Source organism: Aotus nancymaae, unplaced genomic scaffold (genome assembly GCF_030222135.1).
Source record: "Aotus nancymaae isolate 86718 unplaced genomic scaffold, 86718_ANA_hifiasm-v0.15.2.pri h1tg000053l, whole genome shotgun sequence".
NCBI lineage: Eukaryota > Metazoa > Chordata > Mammalia > Primates > Aotidae > Aotus > Aotus nancymaae.
The window spans coordinates 6,338,889-6,346,898 of NW_026988467.1; positions in this window are offsets into that span (position 1 = coordinate 6,338,889).

The following is an 8,010-nucleotide window of genomic DNA, read 5'->3' on the forward strand; positions in this document are numbered from 1 at the left end:
CTCCAGCCCTGCCAACCACTCTTTCACCGTTAATTTGCTTATTCCTATCAATGGAATCACATGCTCTGTAGTCTTTGTCTTTTTTTTCATTTCTCATGTTTCCAAGGTTCATCGTAGTATGTAGCAGTGCTCCATTCCGTTTACTGCCCAGTACTATTCCATCATATGGATATACCACATTTTGCTTATTCACCAGCTGATGGACATTTGGGTTGTTAACACTTTTTAACTATTATGAATAATACCACTATGAAAATTTGCATACAAATATTTTTGTGGATGTGTTTTCAGTTCTCCTATGTGTATACCTAGGAATGGAGTTGTTGGGCCATACCCAACTTTATATTTCACCTTGTGAAGAACTGCCAGGGTGTTTTCCAAAGTGACACTACCATTTCATTTCACATTTCCACCAGCAATGTATGAGGGTCGCAATTTCTCTACATTCTTCCAACCTTTTTTTTAAGACAGGGTCTCTGTTGCGGAGGCTGGAGTGCAGGCACAACCACGGCTCACTGCAGCCTCAAATTCCTGGGCTCAAGCAATCCTCCCACCTTGGCCTCCTCAGTAGTTAGGACTTCAGGTGCATGCCACCATACCCCACTAATTTTTTTTTTTTTGAGACTGAGTCTCACTCTTGTTGCACAGGTTGGAGTGCAGTGGCTTGATCTTGGCTCACTGCAACCTCTGCCTCCTGGTTCAAGCAATTCTCCTGCCTCAGCCTTCCAAGTAGCTGGGATTACAGTCATGTGCCATCACGCCTTGGCTAATTTTTGTATTTTTAGTGGAGATGAGGTTTCATCATGTTGGCCAGGCTGGTCTTGAACTCCTGACCTCAGGTGATCTGCCCACCTCGGCTTCCCAAAGTGCTGGGATTACAGGCATGAGCCACCTTGCCTAGCCCCAACTAATTTTATTTATTTATTTATTTATTTATTTATTTAGAGATGGGGTCTCACTAAATTGCCCAGGCTGGTCTCAAACTCCTGCCTTGGCCTCCCAAAGTGCTGGGATTACAGGCGTAAGCCACCTTGCCCAGCCTTCCAACATTTTGTATTATCTTTGTGATAACAGCCATCCTAGTGGGTGTGAAGTTGTTCCTCATTGCGGTTTTGATTTGCACTTCTCTAATGAATAATGACCTGGGACATCTTTTCACCTACGTATTGGGAACTTGCATATCCTCTTTGGAGAAATGTCGATTCAATTTTCTTTCTTTCCTTTTTTGAGATGGAGTCTCACACTGTCACCCAGGCTGAAGTGCAGTGGCTCAATCTTGGCTCACTGCAACCTCTGCCTCTCGGTTCAAGCGATTCTCCTGCCTCAGACTCCCAAGTAGCTGGGATTACAGGTGCCCACCACCACACCCAGCCAATTTTTGTATTTTTAGTAAAGATGGGGTTTCACTATGTTGGTCAGGCTGGTCTTGAACTCCTGACCTCAAGTGATCTGCCTGCCTTGGCCACCCAAAGTGCTGGGATTACAGGTGTGAGCCACCACCCCGCCTCCAACCCTTCAACATTTTTTTTTTCCCTATATTGTTTTGGCTATCTGACGCCCCTTGCAATTCCCTATCAATTTGAGAATCAGTTTTTCCATTTCTGCAAAAGGAATGGAAAAGATTGATAGAGATTGCTTTGACTCTGTAGACAAAAGTGGAGAATAATGCTATATTAATAATATGAGATCTCCTTATCCATAGGCCAAGAATGTCTTTCCATTTACTTAGCTCTTCTTTAACTTCTTTCAGTGATCTTTTGTAGTTTTTTGTGTACATTTGGTTTGATCTTGCATTGGATTCATAGAAAGCAAAGATTCTCTTTGTATATTTAACTTTTAAAAAATTGTTTTGGCCAGGCACAGTGGCCTGTAATCCCAGCTTTTTGCAAGGCCAAGATGGGAGGATCACTTGAGAGACCAGGAGTTTAAGACCAGCCTAGACAACTTAGTGAGACTCCATGTCATATAAAAATAAAATAAAGGCTAGGCATGGTGGCTCACACCTGTAGTCCCAGCACTTTGGGAAGCCGAGGCAGGTGGATCACCTGAGGTCAGGAGTTCAAGACCAGAATGACCAACATGCCAAAAACCCATCTCTACTAAAAACACAAAATTAGTCAGACATGGTGGCAGGGTGCCTGTAATCTCATCTACTTGGGAGGCTGAGGCAGGAAAATCGTTTGAGCTCAGGAGGCAGAGGTTGCTGTGAGCCAAAATCACACCATTGCACTCCAGCCTGCACATCAAGAGCAAAACTGTCTCAAAAAATTAAATAAAAATTTAAAATAAACTTGTTTTATGAAATATGCATATTAAAAAGTGCCTAAAATATAATTGTACTATTTCTTAAATAATTATAGAGTAAGCAGCCATCCAGAGCCAGAAATATAACATTACCAGCATGCCACAAGCTTCCCCAAACCCTTTCCCCTAAGTCATTTCCTTGCTTTTCTTTTACTTTCTTTCTTTCTTTTTTGCCCAGGCTGGTCTTTAACTTCTGGGCTCAAACGATCCTCTGGCCTCAGCCTCCCAAGTAGCTGGGACTACAGGCAGGAGTCACCACTGGAGGCTGTTGCTTTTTTTTTTTTTTTTTTTTGAGACGGAGTCTTGCTCTGTTGCTAGGCTGGAGTGCAGTGGCGCAATCTCGGCTCACTGCAACCTCCGCCTCCTGGGTTCACAAGCAATTCTTCCGCCTCAGCCTCCCGAGTAGCTGGGACTACAGGCGCGTGCCACCACACCTGGCTAATTTTTGTATTTTTGGTAGAAACGGGGTTTCATCATGGTAAGGATGGTCTCGATCTCTTGACCTCGTGATCCACCCGCCTCAGCCTCCCAAAGTGCTGGGATTACAGACGTGAGCCACTGCACCCGGCCTGCTTTTTTTTTTTTTTTTTGACCCGTGCATGTATGTGTCCCTGAAGAAAACAGTGTAGTTTGCCTGCCATTGAGTTTTATGTAGTAAGTGGAATCATACTCTGTGTTCCCTTCTGTGTTTTCTGTTTTTTTGTTCAACATTATTTTTGTGAGATTCATCCACCTTCATACACCTATGTGTAATTCATTCATTTTCACTACTGTATAGTATTCCACTGTGTAAATAATTCCATTGTATGTTTAACCATTCTGTTGTTTTTGGACATTTGAGTTGTTTCCGGGTTTGGCTATTATAAGCAATGCTGGAATAAGTGTAGATTCTTTTTTAATCAGAAAAAAAGTGATGACATGCAGTTCTCAGCAGTATGAGCAAACATATTTGTGGAACTTGATCTCAGAGAGCTCAGAGCAGCTGCTTTCCTTCAAAGTCACTTGTGGTCATTCAAAAGTCCCCTGACCTCCTCCCAAGAGGACCCCAGACCATAAACAGAACCTGGCTGACAGCTCTGTCAGTGAAGCTTCTCAGCTTTTCACTGATGGAAATAGCTTTAAGTTTAGCTTTTGCAATCAGCCTGGGGCTTTGGACCACGGCAAGGCCAGAGGCTGGAATGGATTCTTCCTCCCTAGAGCTCAGTCATTTAATCCTTAGGGTATGGGGTGGGGGGTGCAGATGGACACAGAGAGGTCTTGTCGAAACCTGCTTTGTCAGCAGGTCAATCTTGACTATATCTTCCTACTTTATTGAGACTGAAGTGCCTTGTCTAACTCTCCAGGTGAGCAGCTGGCTATTTTACAAGCATTTCCCCGCCTCCCCTCCTCGCTTACAGACAACTTTGATCAGGAAATTGCTTGGCTTTCCTTGTACTGGAAAACAACATTCTAAGAACTTTCATACTTCCTACACCTAGGAAAAAATGTGAAAGACATGGAATGCTATAGCTTCAAATTGCTTAGATTTAAATGTGAAGCTAATTTTACACTGTCCAGGCATCCATCAGGAGGTGGGAACGGCGACTCCCACCACAGCTGCTGGGTGATCTCAAGTAGCCCAGCATGGTCTCCACTAAAGGGAGCCTGGGGTTCCTGACCCTGAGACTCTCAGTGCTCCTTCGACTCCGCTCCTCCTTGGAGGACTGCTTGATGGTCCTCCAGGGAGGTCTGACTGAGAAGAGTAAACTTAGAGGAACTCCAGACTCTGAGCTGTCTCTGATGATCCCTACCCCATATGGGATGTGATGTCCCATTAGCCACATTATAAATTTCTAGTCTTTCAGTGCCCCCCTTCCCCGCCTCATCTTTGGGGGAATTGGTAAGGAACCCAGATGGCTCCTTCTTTGGACCCTGAGTCGTTTCTCTTGTAGCTGTGCCAAGCCAGCTGGCAGTTGTCTGCCGCTCCATGTCCAGCGTCCAAAGGGGCTATGTCCTGTGTCCTCACACATCGTCACAACCTCGCTTCACCTCAGTTTTCTGGCTGCAGAGCTAGGGCCCAGACCCAGAAAGGCCCCAACGCTGTGGCGAGCGGCCCCTGGAGAAGGCTAGTTTGGGGGTTGCTTTCTCCTCCACCTCCTCTCACCCCAGGAACTAGCACAAGCTTCTCCTCTGACAAGTTCAAAAGAGGTGACAGTTTGGTGTCTCTCATTTGGAGGACCCCAAGATGATTTTTCTGAGGTCAACTCCAACGTAAGTCAAAAGCCACAAATGTGGTTTTTAAAACTGGAACAGAAGAGGGACTTTCAGCTTGAGCTGGCCACCTTTCTCATTTCCCTGTTTGATAGGTGAGTATGGCGCTGGCTCTGCCACTGACCACTGCCCAGATCAGGAAGGGAAGGGACTCACGGTGCTCCTTCCTGCCTAGGGACTGTGGTGACTGTAGTAGTCAGGGTTCTCTAGAGGGACAGAACTAATAGGATAGATGTATATATAAAGGGGGGTCTATTTTTAAATTATTATTTTTTATTTTTTATTTTTATTTTTACTTCCAATCCTGATGAATCCCAGCACTGTAATCCCAGCACTCTGGGAGGCCAAGGTGGGCAGATCACAAGGTCACGAGATCAAGACCATCCTGGCTAACACAATGAAACCCCGTCTCTACTAAAAACACAAAAAATTAGCCGGGTGTGGTGGCATACGTCTGTAGTTCCAGCTACTCAAGAGGCTGAGGCAGGAGAATTGCTTGAACCCGGGAGGCAGAGGTTGCAGTGAGCCAAGATGGTGCCACTGCACTCCATCTCAAAAAAAAAGAAGAGTATTAACTCACACAATTACCAGGTCCCACAACAGGCTGTCTGCAAGCTGAGAAGCAAGGAAGCCAGTCCGAGTCCCAAAGCTGAAGAACTTGGAGTCCGATGTTCAAGAGCAGGAAGCATCCAGCACGGGAGAAAGGTGTAGGCTGGCAGGGTAACCCCGTCTAATCTCTCCACGTTCTTCTTCTTCTTTTTTTTTTTTTTTGAGATGGAGTCTCGCTCTGTCACCCAGTTTGGAGTGCAGTGGTGCCACCATGCCTCGCTAACTTTTGTGTTTTTAGTAGAGACAGGGTTTCACCATGCTGGCCAGGGTGGTCTCGAACTCCTGACCTCAGGTGATCTGCCCGCCTCAGCCTCCCAAAGTGCTGGGATTATAGGTGTGAACTACTTCGCCTGGACTTCTCCATGTTCTTCTGCTTGCTTTTATTCTGGCTGAGCTGACAGCTGATTAGATGGTGTCCCCCAGGTTGAGGTGGGTCTGCCTCTCCCACTCCACTAACTCAAATGTTAATCTCCTCTGGCAACACCCTCACAGACACACCCAGGATCAATACTTTGCATCCTTCAATCCAATCAAGTTGACACTCAATATTAACCATCACAGTAAGCAACGGTTTTGGAAGAGGAACCTGCCCGCAGGGGCTCCTCTCCATACTTTCCCCACCTCCAGCATGCCCGAGGAGGTCCTGCAACCCCTGCACATGTTCACGTGATCATTGGGCCACACAGATAAAGAGTAAGGCCAGCCTGGCCAGCACCTTTGCTGGAGTCAGGAGCGTGCTCTTCAAGAAGCCCCACCTGGTGTGTTTTCCCCCAGGAGCCCTCGGGTCTCAGTGGGGTGTGTCTAACCTCTCCCTGATCACCTGGAGCCTCGCCCCTCCCCACCCCAAACACTGAAGGCTGCTGGCCTCCACTTGCTGTACACCTAGCCCTCTGGCCTGCACACACCTTAGAAAGAGCCTGGGCCTGGCAGCTCCTCCACCGCAGCAGCTCCTCCACCGCAGCAGCTCCTCCACCGCAGCAGCTCCTCCAACCGCAGCAGCTCCTCCACCGCAGCAGCTCCTCCACCGCAGCAGCTCCTCCACCGCAGCAGCTCCTCCAACCGCAGCAGCTCCTCCACCGCAGCAGCTCCTCCAACCACAGCAGCTCCTCCACCGCAGCAGCTCCTCCACCGCAGCAGCTCCTCCAACCGCAGCAGCTCCTCCACCGCAGCAGCTCCTCCAACCGCAGCAGCTCCTCCACCGCAGCAGCTCCTCCACCGCAGCAGCTCCTCCAACCGCAGCAGCTCCTCCACCGCAGCAGCTCCTCCAACCGCAGCAGCTCCTCCACCGCAGCAGCTCCTCCACCGCAGCAGCTCCTCCACCGCAGCAGCTCCTCCACCGCAGCTCCTCCACCGCAGCAGCTCCTCCACCGCAGCAGCTCCTCCAACCGCAGCAGCTCCTCCACCGCAGCAGCTCCTCCAACCACAGCAGCTCCTCCACCGCAGCAGCTCCTCCACCGCAGCAGCTCCTCCAACCGCAGCAGCTCCTCCACCGCAGCAGCTCCTCCACCGCAGCAGCTCCTCCAACCGCAGCAGCTCCTCCAACCGCAGCAGTTCCTCCACCGCAGCAGCTCCTCCACCGCAGCAGCTCCTCCACCGCAGCAGCTCTAGCCGCTGCACCGCAGTTCCTAGCTGCCTGGGTTAAGAGGAGCCGAGCAAATGAAAGAACAGCTACGCCACTAAAGGGGAAGATTATTTTCCCTCCGCCTCTACTCAGAGCCTTGTTTTGCAGGTAAGACTGGCTTATACTGCTGGTACCAGAAGAGAGGTTTGATGAGTTAGTGGAAGACCCAGGATCTACCCCTGGACTTCTATCCAGGCCACATTTGATGGGTAGATTTTTTTTTTTTTTTGAGACGAAGTTTTGCTCTTGTCGCCCAGGCTGAAGTGCAGTGACATGATCTCGGCTCACTGCAACCTCCGCCCAGGTGCAAGCCATCCTCCTGCCTCAGCCTCCTGAATAGCTGGAATTACAAGCACGTGCCACCATGCCCGGCAATTTTACAAAATACAAAAGACGGGGTTTTACCATGTTGGCCAGGCTGGTCTTGAACACCTGACCTCAAGCCATCCACTTGCCTCAGCCTCCCAAAGTGCTCGGATTACAGGTGTGAGCCATTGCACCCGGCCTTGATGGGCAGAATTCTAAAGATCCCTCTTCCACAACCAAGATGCCTGCCTCCTGGTTTTTCAACCAAATGCCAAACTAGGGCTTTTTTTTTTTTTTGAGACAGCATCTAGCTCTGTTGCCCAGGCTGGAGTGCAGTAGGGTGATCTTGGCTCACTGCAACTTCTGCATCTGGGTTCAAGTGATTCTACTGCCTCAGCCTCCTGAGTAGCTGGGATTACAGGCATGTGCCACCATGCCCGGCTAATTTTTTTTTTTTTTTTTTTTTTTTTTTTAGTAGAGGCAGGGTTTCACCATATTGGCCAGGCTGGTCTTGAATTCCTGACCTCCAGTGATCTGCCCACCTCAGCCTCCCAAAGTGCTGGGATTACAGGCATGAGCCACTGCACCTGGCCAGCATTTGAAGATATAATTAAAGTCTCATGGCCAGGTGGGTGGATCACTTGAGGATCCTTGAGGTCAGGAGTTTGAGACCAGCCTGGGCAACATGGTGAAACCCTATCTTTACTAAAAATACAAACAATTAGCTGAGCTTGGTGGTGCATGCCTGTAGTCCCAGCTACTCTGGAGGCTGAGGTGGGCGAATCACTTGAACCCGGGAGGTGGAGGTTGCAGTGAGTGGAGATTGTGCCATTGCACTCTAGCCTGGGCGACAGAGTAAGACTTCGTTTCAAAAAAAAAAAAAAGTCTCATGTCAGTGAACCTTAAGATAAGAAGATGAA